The sequence below is a fragment of the Quercus suber genome, unplaced genomic scaffold (assembly GCF_002906115.3).
Source record: "Quercus suber isolate HL8 unplaced genomic scaffold, Cork oak 2.0 scaffold_277, whole genome shotgun sequence".
NCBI classification, from domain to species: domain Eukaryota; kingdom Viridiplantae; phylum Streptophyta; class Magnoliopsida; order Fagales; family Fagaceae; genus Quercus; species Quercus suber.
The window spans coordinates 1-17212 of record NW_027069733.1 but is presented as its reverse complement, the minus strand read 5'-3'; the positions used below and the strand labels follow the sequence as shown (position 1 = coordinate 17212).

The following is a 17212-nucleotide window of genomic DNA, read 5'->3' as shown; positions in this document are numbered from 1 at the left end:
CAAGATGTGACAAAACTACTCAACTTCACTAGAACTCAAGAAAGGAGAAGATAGGGGGTTTTTTGTGTGCCTTGGAATGAAAAAGAGCAGGGACGAACGCAGGATTTTAAGTTGGGGGGGCTGGAGATAAGAGAAAAAAAAAATTCAAATACGCATCCAATTCTTTGAAATTGTGTTTGAGAAATTGGAACATCCACATTTTCTGGAATTGGAACATTCACATTTTCTAGAATTGGAATAGCAACATTAATTATTGGCAATTCCATGTTGACTTCGGAAGAATTTGAAGTTGAACCTTTTCTTTTGAAAAAATCAAGCATTGTAGTTGTTTTTTTTTTTCATGATCTATAAATAAAATAAGAATCACCATTATTTTCTTAAATTTGTGTGAAAATTTTCTATATTATATGATTTGTTTTTTTTCTTTTTGTCTTTGGTCTACCTTTATTTATGTCTTTGGGTTGTCTCCCTCTTTCTAACATTAGCCCACTAACCCAATGAATCCCACTGGCCACTACCAACACTAATTGACCTTACAAAAAACAAAAAAGCAAAAACAAAAAAAAGGTAAAGTTAAAGACTTTAACTTTACCTTTTGTCCGTTGCTGAACTCCACTTATCTCTATTATGCCCAACTACCAGTCAACAAAGAAAAAAATAATCTCTCCAACTACAAACTCTCTCTCTCTCTCTCTCTCTCTCTCTCTCTCTCTCTGCTGTAAACCTTTGAAGTCACTCGATTGTCATATTCTCAACACCACTCCTACTCCAATCTATATCATCACCCTCATTTTCTTCATGCAACACATTTGCATTACAGTGTAATTTTCTTCTTCTTGGTATGCTCTTCTTCATCTGATGGCATTTCAAAAAGTTTCATGGTTTGGTTTCAATTACAATAGTCCATGTGGGGTCTTTTATTCCATTAACATAGTAAACTTGAGTTGCTTGACATGTAATACAAATGGCTCTACAATTTTCAACTTTCGTGATGTATTAACAATAGTGGTTCTGTGCCAATACCTCTTATAACCAATTCCTTCATGAGATACATCATACCAATCACATTTAACAACACAACTTTTCCCTTTAGTATATTGAAGTTCAACAATGTCTGTTAGTTGTCCTTAATAAGGCACATATGCAACTTTGATCCTCCCCTCTCACCATAACTCCATTATTTGTGTTCTTTTACTTTTATCACATTGATTTGTATGAAATCTAAACTCTAACATTGTTACCTTGATAAAAAAAAAAAATAGCCCTTTTCTCAAGGCCCCGAGCTAATGAAAGCATATGCCCATCAACTTGCCTTGTATTATATAAGTTGGTGATCTACAAGAAAACCTAAATAAGGTTAAACTCAAGTTGTAGTAGTAAAATATAACCAACATACATTTTCAAAATAAATTACTATTTTACTCTTTTTTCAAACCACGCAATAAATTCTTGTCTACGCACCCTGTCAATGTCGAGAACACCTGCATTTGTAAGGATGTTCTTATGTTCTCTGCACACAGTTAAATATCTTAATCAGTTTTAATACCATATCATGAGAATATCAAAGAATTAATTTTTGTGAAGATCATCTTACTCAACAAATCGATCAGCGTCGACACAATTTGAAGGACATAAAATTTACTGCATTGTGAAGATCATCATTCAACTCACACCTTATTGCTTTCCCTAAATGTCGTCCAGGTGTTAAGAAATGGACAATTGAGAGGTATTTGCACATGCAAAAGTTACTCCATCATAATTTCACTCTACTCGGATTAAATTTGGTTTCTTCCATGTAAATAGCAAGAACAAAATGTTAGACATTCATTTGCTAAATACTTTTCTACAATAGACCCTTCTGCGTGTGCTTTATTACGGACATAATTCTTAAGCTTGCACAAATACCTATATTTGAAGGCATAATATGAATTTATCAAAAATAAAATACTAGTGTACAATTGTAATTTAGATTATGTATTTGCACACCCCATCTTCCCACAATTCTTTCAGCTCATCAATCAACAGCCTCAAGAATACATCAATATCATTCCCAAGACCCTTTGGGCCTAGTATAAGTAATGACATCAATGAGTAAGGCTCCTTCATGCACATCCAAGGGGGAAGATTATATGGAATAAGATAATAGGTCAGACACTGTATTTAATACTCATATTTCCAAATGGGTTAAACCCATCTGTAGCTAGTCCAAGCCTAACATTACGGGGATCCATTGCGAATGACTCATGAATTTGGTCAAATTTTTTCCAAGCTTCANCTCTCTCTCTCTCTCTCTCTCTCTCTCTCTCTCTCTCTCCTCTCTCTCTCTCTCTCTCTCTCTCTATAGAGAGTCACAAACACAGAGTCATAGAGTCACAAAAGCCACATACAAAAAAAAAAAAAAAAAAAACCACAGGCAGCATATATTCAATTTACAATCAGTCAATCATCAACGTCAGTTTAGTTCATCAGTAAAAACACAAACATGAAACATCACCAGTCCACAAGTCACAAGCACAGTTTTTGTGAATCTTAGATTCTCAGATCAAATCACAAACATTTTATATTTATTAAGTTTTGAAGGAAAAGATAAGACTCATAAGAGTAAATACTTGTGATCAGCAGCGGCAAGTGAGCTTGAAGTGGGCAGTGGTAAGTGGGTCTTGCTTGGGTCTCGCCGGTGTGGGTCTCTGGTAGCAAGATCAACTGATTAAGATGGGTCTCGCTCTTGCAAGCGTCACGGCGACACGGCATAGGCGTAAGCGGTGGCAGCGGCGTCACTGGGTGGGTCTCTCCGTCTCACCTCTCTATCTCTGATCTCTCTATCTTGCCTCTCAACTCTCAAGTCTCACTGACTTTCCTTTCTTTTATTTTTTTTTCCTTCGTTTTTTCGCTTTCTCCGTTTGGTTTGGTTTTGGACTGCTGAGAGCTGAGTTTGTTTTTTTTTTTTTTCGAATTTACATGGGTCACGGGCTAGCCAGATGATAGGCTGGGGTTCATATTTTTGGAGGGGGGCCAAGCTAAAACTAAGGCTTTTCTTTATTTTGGGGAAAATTTTAGTAGCTAAATTTTTTTTTTTTTGGGCCCAAGGGGGGCCCGGTCTCCCTTTGCCCCCTCTTGGGTCCGTCCCTGAAGAAGAGGGATGGTTTATATAGTAGTGGTGGAGGAAATGTGAATAGAATGCCATTTAATGAGGGTTGACAAAGAATCATGAACTTAGACCTCATTTTAGCCTTGGGGAAAATCTGGTGCATTAAATGGAGAGATCGCACTACAAAAAAAATGCCTATTAGCGACCAAGAATTTATGATGGACCCAAAAAGCCCTCTCAAAAAATCTTGTTTGCGATGGCAAAATAAAGCCCTCGCAAATACTTAATAAAATGTGAAATATTTGTGACCAACAAAAAAGCTGTCGCAATTATGTATTATAGCCGTCACAAATGCTAATATTTTGGGGGAAATTTTCCCTCCATATTATTTGCGAGGGACAATTAAAAATCTCTCGCAAAAGTATATTATTTGTGACAGTTAAAAAAATGCCGTCACTAATACTAAATTATTTGCGAGGCTAGGATCGACCTTCACAAATAATCATTAAAATGTAAAAAATTTTGGAGGGAAATGTTCCCACCAAATTATTTCCGAGGACAATAAAAATTCCTTGCAAAAAGTTTATTTTTTGTGTGAGTTAAAAATATACCCTCACTAATACTAAATTATTTGCAAGGGCCACAATTGGCCTTCGCAAATAATCATGAAAATATTAATTTCTTTGGAGATAACAGTTATTCTAAAATTATAAGAATATAATGATTTGTGAAACATAAAGTGATAGGAAATTTGTATTCAAAATTATCCCTATTAAAATTCATAATATCTTATTTTTCATCTCTGGTTTTCAATTAGGCACCAACTTATAGATGGTTTGCTCAAATTCTTTGAAACCTTCGAACTCAGCTTGACTTTGAACTTCATAATTCTAATTTATCCATCATTTTCTATCTGTGTAATTAACCACTACAAGAACTACATGATCACTTCTTTGGAAAGTTGCATGAACTAGATTATAGTAAAAATGTTATTTACATATCCACAACACATATAGCAATCAGTGGTTGCCAATCACTCATAGTACTGGGAAATAAGATGAACAAAAAAAAAAAAAAAAAAACTTAGTTTTAAAATCAGTGCAAGGCAATTAAGTGGTGAGAATTGGAGGCAATTAACTTCTGAAATTGCTTGAAAGAGGAAAAACTATAACATCCTTTCACTTTGATATGGACCCTAGTGTGAGAACAAGCACTATTGATCCAAATATCCCATTGGCACAAATGGATTAGTTCCAAAAGTGAGATGGTGATAAACTTCATCCGCAACCACTAGAATACCCAGCTTTCTTGCTATCCCTGCAATCTAAAATTCAGAAAATCAACCACCACTAACATTAACACCCTAATTACCAAAAAAAAAAAAAAAGTTTTACTTATGAAAACTCACGCTTATTGCAGAATTTGGTCAAATTTTTTCCATGCTTCACAATCTGCTGGATGTCGTAACACTCCATCATTAACACGTTTTTCATGGTGCCATTTCATATCTGCAGCAGTCTTTGTTGACATAAACAATCGTTGTAACCTTGATTTAAGTGGAAAATACCGCAAAATCTTCCATGGTACCTTTTTATTTTTCCCTTTACCACCCTTATTTGGCTGCCATCTTGAAAGTTTACAGACTGGACATTGAGTCGCTTCTGAATACTCCTTATAATAAAGTGCACAATCATCTTTGCACGCATCTATCTTCTCATAATGGAGGCCTAGATCATTGACAATTTTTTTTGCCTCATATTTCGAGCTAGGTAGTCTCTCACACATAGGAAATGCATCCTTTAACAGCTCCATCAACATACTAAAGGACTTGTTGCTCCATGATGATACACACTTTATGTGCAATAACTTGACTATGAAGGACAAGCTTGAATACTTTTCACAATCTGGATATAAAGGCTGTTTAACCTCTTCCAACAATCTATAAAATTTCTTTGCATCTCCATTTGGCTCTTGTGGTTCATTTCCACTTGATTCCCTGCCACACACCACTTGTGGATAAGCATCCTTAATCATATCAAACATATCACCATATAGCATACCATCATCATCATCACCTTCCACTTCACTATCACCTTCCTCTTCACTATCACCTTCCCCATGAAGGTACCAAGTAGTATAATCTCTCCTTATACCCCTAAATAAAAGATGATACTGGACCTCATCCCGAGTCCTACGATACCTGTTGCTACAATCAATACACGGACAGTTGATTATCATATCTCCATCTGTTGAATGTTTAAATGCATACTCAAGAAAGTTTTCAACTCCATTAATATACTCAGTGCAAGATCTAGTAGGAAGATGCATCCAAGATTTATCAACCGTCATTTTATCTACACCAATTAAAGCATTGTATTAATCATAACTAACATTGATGGTGCAAATGGTAAATATTCATAAATCAATTTTAAACAAACATAAGCTAAGTTTCATACTGGATTGGAACAAAAACCACTCTTTACCGCTTCTTCAACAAAGCTTCTGCAAACAATATCAAGGCCTGCAAATTGCAAAGAAAATCAATGCTTATGCTTCAACCATCTTGTAAGAAGCAAACCATACAAGCAATACAGGTCCCATATAGGCTCAAATATTGATTAAAACCACAAAACCACGTGTGTTTTCTTCTTGAACTTCCACTAAATCAAGTCAGGGTGCATATAAAACATAACAATCTTTGTAAAGCATGTCCTAAGTCAAAGGTTATGTAGAACCTTTAAAGGAAGAAGAAGGAAAAAGAAGTTTGTGCTTTTACTACCAAGATTCACTCTTACAGCATCCATGTAACAGTAGTTTCGTGTTCCTGATTGTGTAGCCCACAAAAGGCACTGAATTCAAGACTGAATTGAATGTAAATTTAAAAGAACTAATGGATGGTCCTAGGAACCATTAGCTACTTCAAAAGAGTGTTGGACAACCATGTTTATTCAACTTAAAAGAAGGCCAAGAAGTTTGATATCTATATACCCAATATAGAGGCCTAGGAGGCTAAGACACAGAACACTATGCCATAGAACAATATAAAAGTCCCCGAACACAAAACACTATGTCACACATACATCAATGCATAAAAAAATATCTAGATATTGTTAAAATCAATGAATTAGCTCATCATATTTAGCAATATCTTCTATGGTTCTACTCAATGTGTTTTCATTGCCCATTATGAATTACAAAACACTTTTTTTGCAAAAAAGATACTGCAGCTTATTAAACCAGAATGCATTATTAGTGAATATTTCCCAGGGAGAGGAAAAAATAAAGAAACATATAAAATAAATACAAAGAAAAAATTAACATGAAAAAGTCTTACAGTCTCTTCAAGTTGCTCAAATTTCCTAGGTTTTCAGGAAGATGTCCATCAAGCTGATTAGCTTCCAAAACCCTATAAAATGCAACTTAAATTGTAACTCAAGTTGTACACCATTCTTCTTTTTATTAAGCAATAAAATCTACGTCAAGACTTACAGCTCCTCAAGTGAACCAATCTCTACAATTCCCTTAGGAATTTCACCACTTAACCGGTTTCCTGAAAGGGACTTGCAGAATACCAACTGTTAGGAAATGACCAACCTGTTGACCCCTTTGGTCAACACCTATATGGCAAATAATAAAGGCTCTCATAGATACAAATGCAAAAAATAACTTACAGAATGACAAGAGGGAGCTGAGAGAAACTAAAAGGAATTGATCCACTGATATAGTTGAAACTGAGATCACTGTTAAATGAAAGAAATATCATTTGGTCTTTCTCAATTTTGAGGTCATAAGACAAAAAGGCCAATCTTTGATGAAGTCAAAATAACATAGAAGTATTTTTCATGGTTAATACAATATGGCTGGCATGGCAGACTTGACTCATCTTCAACAACTAGGGTTGACCACTCATTACTTGTTTGTTCCCAAGGATATTATTTCACATGTAATAGACTTAGCTGCTATAACTACTTGCTTTCATGTTAGCCACTGTAGATATAATCCGGTCTATGTATAAGTCAGCTGGCACTCTTTTGTACTATCTCCTTTTTTATCTAATGTTTATCTGGTATCAAAAAATAAATTTTACAATTGATGCTTTAAGAAAATACCAATTCCAGTTGAAGACAAATAATTCTAGAGAACAAAAATTAACTAGAAAACAAATAACTAAGATTGAATGATAGAGATTGGATCTCAAAAGCAATAGCCTTATCTATCATAATAACATCTTAACTAAAAAAGGAAAAAGTACAAAATTACCCCACCAAGACGCCAATTACAACAGGAATTGGCATTAAAGAAAAGAAGAAACAAAGCCCAAATTTGTATATATGCAATTGAATTGTGTCGAGTTAACAAAAATGGCACATATCAATTGCAAAACGTTAGAGCTTAGCCATTATTATTTTCTTCCAGTTTCTTGGCTTCCAATTTTTCTTTTAATGCATTGCATGTTAACATTTGAATTAACCTGAAAGACTTGAGCATTACACAACAAAAAAAAATGTTGCATGATTTAATACATATGATAATCCTATCTTCTTCATCACTGGCCTTTCTTGCTCCTCACAAAAATTAAAAACATATGGTGATGCTTGTGCAGTTTACCCTTTTTCATTTATTTGATATAACAATCAAATAGAGACCATCAAGGCCACAATCTTACAAGATATACTTAACATAGTCCTATCAGTTGCCAGATCAGGCAAACACATAAAAAATAATTGCATCAAACAAAAAGGGCACAACCAAATCCAGTCTAACTCTACACAACCAAATCCAGTTTAACTTTCCAGTGAGTTAGATAATGGCTTACAAATCCTCCATAAAAAAACTCGGGCAAAAAGATTCAAGAGATTAAAACTCTTGAACTACAAGGAATATTTCAATAATAAGTGTACAGTATACACAGAGACATTCAAATTCGGTATCATACTTGTTAAGCAGCCACAAAGTACTTGACATATAGTACGGTCTTTCGTTTCACATAACAAAGATTAGCAAAATAATCACTGGCCTTTCTTGCTCCTCACAAAAATTAAAAACATATGGTGATGCTTGTGCAGTTTACCCTTTTTCATTTATTTGATATAACAATCAAATAGAGACCATCAAGGCCACAATCTTACAAGATATACTTAACATAGTCCTATCAGTTGCCAGATCAGGCAAACACATAAAAAATAATTGCATCAAACAAAAAGGGCACAACCAAATCCAGTCTAACTCTACACAACCAAATCCAGTTTAACTTTCCAGTGAGTTAGATAATGGCTTACAAATCCTCCATAAAAAAACTCGGGCAAAAACATTCAAGAGATTAAAACTCTTGAACTACAAGGAATATTTCAATAATAAGTGTACAGTATACACAGAGACATTCAAATTCGGTATCATACTTGTTAAGCAGCCACAAAGTACTTGACATATAGTACGGTCTTTCGTTTCACATAACAAAGATTAGCAAAATATGCAACAAACATCTCATAAAACATAAATTAAAAGATCCTGGGCTTAGTATTCACCTGGTTTGCCACTAAATTAGCAGAAGTAATGTTAACACGAATACCATCTTATCTTTGTAAAACAAGCAATTTTGGATGATGGCAAGCAATGCCTTGTTTCTTGCAGTCTTTACCAAAAGCAATTTGTATATATGCAATTGAATTTGTATATATGCACTATTACATACACTCAGTTACCAAATACACATGCACACCTACTGACACTATAGCCCTCTTTGTTGACTTCACCTCTCTCTAATTTACTTCACCTAACACTTAATTCAATTCACAATAATTCACTCTACACGTCTCTCACAGCTCTCACTAATCTCACACTCTACTTCACAAGTCTCTTACAGCTCATGTCACAAGTGGGAACCAAAGGTTCCTATTTATACAAGCATGAGATCGGCTAAAAGCAACCGACATTGAAGCTTCTAGCCTCATCTATTTTCTGCCACCAGAGTTCTAGTACTTCTAGGCTTTATTTTATTATTATTTTATTATTATTCTTTTTTCCAATATTACCTAGCAGACACAGATATTGAGATATATTTATTATATTATGTATTCATTCGCGTTCGGTAAGTTCAGGTTCAGATATTGGTAAAGCAGACACAGTGAAAACCATATTATATTAATATAAAAATAAAATAAAATAAAACTATATCCATCAAAAGCCTTTCCAATTTTAACTGTGACAAATAAACAAATAAAAATAAAATATCCTCGGTAGGAGTGAGGAGTAAGCCAAAATTCGGTTTTTTTGTAGCTGCTATAACAGCTTGTAGAGCCAAATTCGAAAAATCATATCTAACTTAATTCTGATCGGAATTGTGTTGTTCTTGTACTCAAATTGAAGCCCCAGATGTCTAGTTTTTTAGAAAATTAACCTCATTCGTAGATTGAAAATATTCTAAGAGATATCGATGAAATGATGAGCAGAGGTCATTTGTTAGAAAGTGATTTCAGCACAATTAAGATTAATAGGTCTCAAATTAGCTCCCAATTAACATTAAATGGCTCCAATCACTCACATTTCAGACTTAATTAGTTCTAAATTTACCTTAATTAAAAGATAATTGTACAAATTACTTATTGAATAATTAATGTTTAACTATCTAGTTTATTAGGTGTGTGCAACCCTAATATAAAATGTATTCATAACCAATAAAATTATGACACATCATCAATCTCAAATTGATTATACTTATAACCAATTGAAATCAATTGTTCATAATTACATATAGTCGGACTCAATTTGTGATAGTGCATTTCAGCTATTAAAACTTAATTTGATGATAACTTTCAATCTGGTGGTCCGATTAGGGTTTATGACCAGTCAATTTGATTGTTACAACATCAAAATCATTTTGGTAAAATGAGATTAAGGATATAATGGTTAGAATCAAGATGCATATTTTCTTGGAAAAATTACCCTTTTACCTTCCAAGTGAGGTTAAATGCGGGTTGCAAAATGAGGTGTCAATAGCGGCACCTTTTTTTTCTTCACTGGCACTCTTTTTTAGCTTGTGTGTATTCTTCTTTTTAGCACATGCATGCCTTTTATATACAAAAGAAACTTTAGCTACCTTAGATTCATAGTAGCACATAAACTCTAATTCTTTTCCTAGGAACACTTGGATTCCTCAATCAACTTCAACTAGAATTCTTATCAGGCATTAATTATTTGACACACTAACTCCTAAATACAATAGGAGTAGCTTAGCCATAGTTGTTAATATCGTACGATACGCAATACATATCATACAATACATATTGTATTGTGTGTAAAAAGTTTTGTATTGTATCGATATATCATAAGTGTTCATGAATCGCACGATACAGTGTGTGTATCATATGAATTGTATCGTATGGTAAAATCGTACGTACCATACGATACATAGACAAATACTTTAAAATGAGATTTTTTTTTGTTAAAATTTGTACTTTTATTTGAATCTAACAAGTTATACTTGTTTTAAACACAAAATTATTAGGTTACTTAATTTAACCTAATAAAATAACATATTCATAAGTTTTTTTTTTCCCTCTCCTTTTTCTACAAAATTTGGACTACATAGTACACATTTACACGTTACTTCAATATTCACAGATTTATTTTCTATACTATGGATAAGATATTAAATGAAAATATAATTATTTTTTATTTTTTTTCATTGTTTTTATAAGTCCAAGAAACTAGAATGCCAAGAATATTTTTTTTAATTATTAAAATAAAAAAGAAAAATAGAAGATAGTAAATGTCAATGACGATGAAGAAAATTTTAATGAAGAAATAAATTTACAAAATAATAAACGTGATGATAGTATTGACTTAGATGGGATTGATTAGCTAATATGATGATTATGATGAAAATAAATTAATTTTTGGGTCATTTGTAATATATTATCACTTTTGAATTTTAGTAATTTGAATGTGTATGTTATAAACACGTGCTAGTTTGATTTATTTAATTAGTTTGTTAAATATTATTACATAAGTGATGAATAAATTAGTCATTAGCTGAATATATTCAAAATATATAATGAATATATCATTTAAATATGCATATCTATAATTTTTAATACATTTTATTTAGTATTTGTGTATCTTATGATACACAATACAATACAATATATGATACGAAAAAATCAAAAATCGATTTACGATATGATTAACATTTTGACAACTATGAGCTTAGCTCATTAAAGAGCTTTCACGTGGGCTGGACCTTGGTGCTAGCTTGCACCCAACACAACGATGTGATAAATATGTTATAGGGAAATTATTTTGTTAAAGGAACATGAATACGTTAGAGGGATATACTTTATGGTTTGTTATAGGAAGAATACGTTATGCTTATTTATTACTGTTTTGTTCTTTAATTAGAATCAATAGATTTTTCCTTCCTAATTTATTTTTTAAGCTTTTCCCTAATAATATGAAAAGCAAATTATTGAAGAGAAAGAAATTATGAAAGAAAAAAAAATACTGATAAATGATATGAGACTGTAATAACACATTGTAACAATCCAAATTTTTTTTATTAGAAAAGTTTCGAGTAATTTTCATTTTAATCTCATAGTCTTGGATACATTTCATTTAAACCCTATTGTTTCACTTTCTTTTTGTTAAAATTAAATATTTTTATTTAAACCTTTTTTTTTTATAGTTTTGTTTTAGTGTTTTAGGCATATTTCCATTTAGAACTTAAACATTTAGATTGTTTCATTTAAAACACAAAGTTTGAAATGTATTTCATTTAAACAATTAAACCAACTAGTCACGTGATGTTTAACAAGGATTAACAAATTTGTGATAGAAGGTTAAATGAAGTGTTTTTAAAATTTTGAGCAACATTTTGAACGTTTAAGATTCAAATGAAACACACCCAAAATTCTAAAATTTTAAAAATAATTTGACCCTAATATTTATTTTTCTATAGATATATATTTTAAATGCACTATTCTTGTCTTCTAATATGTAAAGTTGTAAACTACTAATTAAGTGATGTATAGGTTTTGCTACAACTCCTTTCAATTGATAATATGGTAATACACTTAAACTTCTTTGTTACATTTTCCATCTTAAGTAGGATTTTATCAATTTTAATTTTGAAAAATATCTTTCTTTAGGAACAAGTATAACAAGTTTTGGATTATGTACTTATCACTTAGGAAAAAGATCCTTCACATATATCATTTGGAATAACAAAGTTTGGTTATAAAATTGGTTGCAACCTAGGGTTACAACTTACTTAACATCTTTTTATTGGATATGAATTTTAGGAACAAGTATAACAAGTTTTGGATTATGTACTTATCACTTAGGAAAAAGATCCTTCACATATATCATTTGGAATAACAAAGTTTGGTTATAAAATTGGTTGCAACCTAGGGTTACAACTTACTTAACATCTTTTTATTGGATATGAATTTTGATATATCCACTATTGGATTACATTTCCTTTTTATATCCTTCATGCTTGCAAAATTTTCAAAAAAAAAAAATCAAAGATTAATAACTATGTCATCAATTAATTGTTTAAATTGCAAGTTTTTATAGTCTAAAATTATTTATAAAAAAATAACTTTAGAGATTGTATAGTAAATAACATCCGATTAGTACAAAATTTGACATATGTGTTAAAAGTGTAAAAAACATACAATTCAACGATTAGATTTTCAAAATATGTAGCAATGTTAATTTTTTAAAGGAAATTGTAGCCTTAAAATATAACTAATTTTATAGCCAAACTCTGTCCTATTTGGAAATGAATTTAATCTTATTAGATTAAAAAATTATATTACATGTTTGAAAATGATTATAATTATTTTTATTGTTATCTCTATGTTGTATTATTTCATCATCTTCTTTTCTTTTCTTTTTTCTCTCTTTTTTATTCATTTGTAATACTTTATTCTAAATTTCCTGTTATATATTTATAGTGTTAGTAATTTATCAAGAGATCCCATTTTGATTCATCTAATATTTCTACTAGTTTTTTTATATCTAAATTGATATTGTCTAATAGGAAATTAAAAATAATTCCAATATAATAAACACTATATATAAAGTAAAATTATCTTATGATCAAAATAAAACATTTTTTTTTGGTGTAGAACAATATAATCAAATTTATTAAATTCACTATTGCAACTTCAGTTAATAATAGTCACACCCAATTTCCTTAATATGCCTTATCTAGGCCCAGATTAATTTCATATAAAGAATCAAATATTATGGTTCAAGTTAAAAATATAATTCCCAATTATATATAATTTTAGCTTGAAGAGATTTTTTTTTTTTTTTTTGGTTCAGAATCGAAGAGAGGGTTTGGTGGATGGTCTTGTAAAAAATTAGGCGGTTAATGTTTATTGTATGAAAAAATAGACTTACCAAAAAAAAAAAGACCTCTCAAGTTATTAATTAGAGAAAATTCATCATCAAAGGCACGCTCAATTTTATTTTTTTTTGTCAATTTTTTTTTTGAGAGAGAGTTTCAACCTATAGTGTCCATCATCAGACCAAAACACCAATTAGTTTTTAGTGTATACGAGAATTAAACTTCAAATATCTTATTTTAACTATTAGAGACTTTAACAATTAAGTTAATTGAAATCCTCTTGTCAAAATAATTTAGAATTTCAATTAGGTTAAATTTCTATTGGTCCACAATTTTAGAAACCTTTTGGAGGTGAGAAAGAGCACAAAGTTCAACTATGTTTTTTCCCCTATAAAACCAATTATTGTCCCACAATTTGGGACCTTTTCCTAACTAGGGGGCCTTAGGCATATGCCGGCCCTGGGGAGATTATATATAATAATTAAACATCTTGATGAACATCATTAGTTTATAAAAGCTTGTTTAAACTCAATAATACCATACCAACCATTCACTTATGTTGATATTATTATACAGACTTAATAATACTTTAAGGTACTTCTATAAATAATAATAATAATAAAAACTTTAAGGTTCTGTACATATTTTTAGGTTATACTAAAAAAAAAACTTGGCTAGGGGATTATCTTCCCCAACAAGGAGTAATGAGAAAAAATAACATATGATTAAGAACAATAGATTCGAAAATATAATATGTCCATAACCTCCTAGTGTGAAATCCTAGGATGATTCGCTCTAAAACTAGTGTTACCAAAAATCCACTGTGACCGGGAGCCAGCTTAATCTGATTTCCCACCAAACATCCACAAAGAACAAGTCAATACGGTCAGTTCCTTTGCGGGTGTTTGTCTTTTCCTATATTTTACTTTCTTTAAAAATATATATATATATATGCAGAGAATCTTCAATCTAATATTTTTTTTTTCTTTCTAATTTTGATTAGTGAAAATAAAAGGAAAAAAGTTAAGAGAAGAAATGAAGCCAAAAGAGAAAAGGGTAAGATAATTGTTTTGTTTTTGTGGTTGAGTCAATAAGAAGCAGATCGTAATCCGACCAATGGAAGAATCTGTGTGAAAACGAAAATCAAGACGAAAACGACCCATCATATCAACAAAATCAATGTAGGTTCTTGGTTAGATCACGCGCTTGAACCCAGCTTCTATATATGATGCTCTCATTTACACCGGGTTTTCTTCATTGTCTTGTTCACACTTCTGTCCGTAGTTCTCCTGCTAATTTACGTTACATCTTTGTCACACACATATATACTAATACCACTCTCTCTCTCTCTCTCTCTCTCTCTCAGTATGAATATATATATATGTGTGTGTGTGTGTGTACGGCTAGTGCGCCTATACAGAACTGTTTGCTGAAGTTTCATGCATGATCAGAAGTGTGTGTCTTTTATGAAACAGACATGGCTTTCTGTTGCATGAGAGAGGGATGTCGTTGAAAAATGTGATTGCATTATACATATATGCATATTCAGGTAATACAAACTTGTCTCTGCCTGCCGCTACAATATACACAGCCTGCGCGCAAAGGGTTTTTGAATTTTATTTTATTTTATTTTATTTATGTACTAGTACTAAACGTAGGGCACTAGGGCTCTTTAAATGAAAACTAGGGTGCTCAGCCTCTTAGGCCTGTATCGTCAGTAAAGAGTGTATGTAGGTCGAGGGGTCTGGTAATGCAAACAAGAATGTTTTGGTTGTTCTATCCTGATTTCAAACTCTCTGGATCTGGGGTTCAGTTGACACTCCTTTAGTTGCTTTTAACCAATCATTGTTTGCCACTTCCAAGTTACACAGTTCTGTGTAACTAGAGCATTTTGGCCAATTACTCAATTGTCCTACTCTTTTGGTGCGGTGATAGTAAGCATATCTTCTAAGTTGTGATGTGTGGTGCTATGATTTAAAATCCATAAACCTAAATTAACTTGGGGGGTTTTGGATGCCGTTGCTTCCTGAGATTTAGGACCTATTTGGTTTAATCTTAACTCTTAACTCAAAACTCAATTCTCATTTCTTATTTCTCATTTCTCGTCACTCAAACTCAGTTTTCATAACTTATATCTCTTTTATACTTTTTCCTTAACTCTATCTTATTTTTGTTTGGTTTCAAATCTGGGTGAGCTTAATTCAAAATTTTGAGAAAGTGGTGGAGCCTATATACTATGCAAATCAGAATGATAACATGTCTCTCTCCTCCATCTCTTTCATTTTTTTTTTTTTTTTCCCTCTCTTATTTCATGAAGCCTGAAACATTGAAACCTTTCTCCTCCCATTTTCGGCCTCTACGACCTTTAACAACCCACTAATTGCAATTCTCAAAAACCCAACCCAATATCATTGTTTTTCATCCACTACCGTACAAATCACCAAAAATCAAACCCATCCACCTTCAACATCACAACAAATTCTTTTACATGTATATAATGAAAATAAAAATAAAAAGAAATACAAGGAAAAATTACCCCACAAAATCCACAACTCCATGCCCAAAAAGCACACCTTAAGCCGATTAAAACACAAATCGCAACTGAAATCAAAGTCCTCTGCCATCATCACGTGAAGAAAAAGAAAGAATGAAGAAGAATAATAAGAAGCCGAGAAAAGAAACCAAAGTGAAGAAGAAAGAAAAAAAAGAAAAGAAAAAGAGAAGCAACTGTCACAAACCCATCAAGAAAAAAGAATGAAAAAAAAAAATTCGGTGTGAAGAAAGAAAGAAAAAAATTTGTGTGAAGAGATGAAGAAAAAAAGAAGTAGCAACTGTGAAGAAACAAAGAAAAAAAAGAGAAGAGAAGAATGGCACTAGAGTGAAGAAGGAAGAAAGAAAAAGAAAAAGAAAAAATAGAAAGAAAGAGAGAACCAGAACCAGGCGTATGACCTGAAGAAGAAAGGAAGAAAGAAAGAAAAATAAGAAAGAGAATTGATACGACAAGACTTTAGGTGGGTCCCATTATTTTTATATATTTACTAAAATGCCATGTAACTCATAACTTGGGAATGTGAAAACACCAAAATTGTGTTTTCATTTTCCATCATCCACACCCAAAATTTTGATGATTTGAGTCATGAAAACAGTGATCCAAAACTAAGTCAAACAAATGGTCATCCGTGAGATCCACTCGGTTTGGACGATGGATCATAAAAACTAAGTGATATCACTCAGTTCTCATGATATCCAAACAAGCTCTTAACTTTCAGGTGTGCAATTACTAATTATCCAACCACATGTTTCGTCTTTGATGGCTTACATAATGAAATAAATACTTCTTCATTGATGACTGGAATGTGCTAAAGTGACAGCTACCTTATGTTCAGGTTATCACATGTCAAATATGTATGCCTCAAGGCATTCAGTTCCACGGGGCTGACTAACCAGTGACTCCGGGTATCTGAGTGACGGGAGCATACAGCCGCGAGCAGCGACTACTGGAGCACTAACTCATAGTCGTTCCACTGTTCCACCCCCAGCGGTCAACAACAAACATCATCCTGCTCCTCTGGTCCTCCGGCGCTGCGACTCACTCTTGTTCATTGCAGTCGGCTCGCCAGGTCCCCTGTACGCAAGCTGGCTGTGCTCTGCGAGAGCTTCTCCAGCTATCCTACTCGTCACAGTGCGCCCGCGAACGATGCACTTGAACGAACCAAGCCGCTGCAAGGCCGTCATAACTTTCGCCCAATAGACCCCATCCCACTACCTTA

At 32.5% G+C, this 17212-nt stretch overlaps 1 long non-coding RNA gene and 1 other non-coding gene across 5 annotated transcripts; both read right to left on the bottom strand.

The window, feature by feature from the left end:
* Positions 1 to 1253: 1253 nt before the first annotated feature.
* On the bottom strand, positions 1254 to 1638 carry LOC136071004 (uncharacterized). Its single transcript, XR_010632283.1, has 3 exons — positions 1595 to 1638; positions 1423 to 1510; positions 1254 to 1335 (listed from the first exon to the last, which is right to left on the bottom strand). It is a non-coding gene; the product is annotated as an uncharacterized LOC136071004 (long non-coding RNA).
* A 349-nt stretch (positions 1639 to 1987) lies between these two features.
* Positions 1988 to 9319, bottom strand: LOC111985775 (uncharacterized). Of its 4 annotated transcripts, none has more exons than XR_010632279.1 (7): positions 8614 to 9319; positions 6760 to 6828; positions 6578 to 6638; positions 6423 to 6494; positions 5545 to 5609; positions 4537 to 5442; positions 1988 to 2275 (listed from the first exon to the last, which is right to left on the bottom strand). It is a non-coding gene; the product is annotated as an uncharacterized LOC111985775 (transcript). The 4 variants fall into 4 exon arrangements; XR_010632280.1 differs by lacking the exon at positions 1988 to 2275 and adding an exon at positions 4038 to 4412 and having other exon boundaries at positions 5358 to 5442; XR_010632281.1 differs by lacking the exons at positions 1988 to 2275; positions 4537 to 5442 and adding an exon at positions 4038 to 4412.
* Between the last annotated feature and the right edge of the window lie 7893 nt (positions 9320 to 17212).